Raw genomic sequence first — 1,017 nt, forward strand, 5'->3', positions numbered from 1 at the left:
ACCGCCTGAGCTGATCAGCGGAGAGGCTTCTTATGTATCTCATCGTTTCCGCTGATCAGGAAGAATTTTCTCGACGCAAACAAAATGAATCCGATTACAAGAAGAGCTCGTGCGATACAGGACAGCTCACTGTTGAAGCGTTTTTCTTTGTACGTAGGAGTGCAATATTTTTTTAACACTGTCCAAAAACCGAGAGATAGCGCTGTACATGAGGTCGTTTCTATGACGCTAGCATGGCCCTACACTTGAATTCCGTGTAGAAAAGGGGTGTAGCTGATTGATGTAGCTTGTAATATTTCTTCGCGGGATATCTTCAGGGGTACAACGCCTTTGAGAGGAGCAACGAGTGCCTGTGAAGATTAAATCGTTCCTTCAATTTTTACACTGCGATCGATGTACAGATTCCGCCATTCCCTAAATACATGTCACCATGAGTTCACACCAGTGACGGTCACCGTGGATGAGACGCAGGAAGTGCGGGAGTGTCGGAAATTTGTGGCGCACGCCAAAGGAATCCCATCCCAAGCAGCAAAATGTACTGAAAGTCGGGTGCAATAGGGGTGGACGTGTAGGTGGAAGGCCTTGAACAGACTCGTGTAACTAAGGAGCATCGATAAGACAAATACCGTCCACCCCTATTCCACTCGACTTTCAGTACATTGTGCTGCTTGGGATGTTTTCGAAATTATCTGCAGTGCTAACCTACGGTACGAGCAGCATGTCGCCACATAAATAGTCCGACAAAGCTGGAACGGCAAGGCCCGAATATCAGCGCGGAAAACGCACCGTAGTATTTCACGCCGTAGTAAGCTTGGCGCCAAATTTCACGCTCAGAGCCGGTTTAGAGGGCGTGGTCGAGCGCATGAGCAGCCTCTTCATATTTCGGGTGGACGGCAGCGTGTCAATCACAGCGTGGCACGCGTATTATGGCGCATTCCATTGGCAGAGCTGGGTCAAATTTTTGCCCCGGGAAGGGACAAAAAACTGTGCCAGTGGCATAGTCGTGTCAGCCGTGGA

The sequence above is a fragment of the Ornithodoros turicata genome, unplaced genomic scaffold (assembly GCF_037126465.1).
Source record: "Ornithodoros turicata isolate Travis unplaced genomic scaffold, ASM3712646v1 Chromosome154, whole genome shotgun sequence".
Lineage (NCBI taxonomy): Eukaryota > Metazoa > Arthropoda > Arachnida > Ixodida > Argasidae > Ornithodoros > Ornithodoros turicata.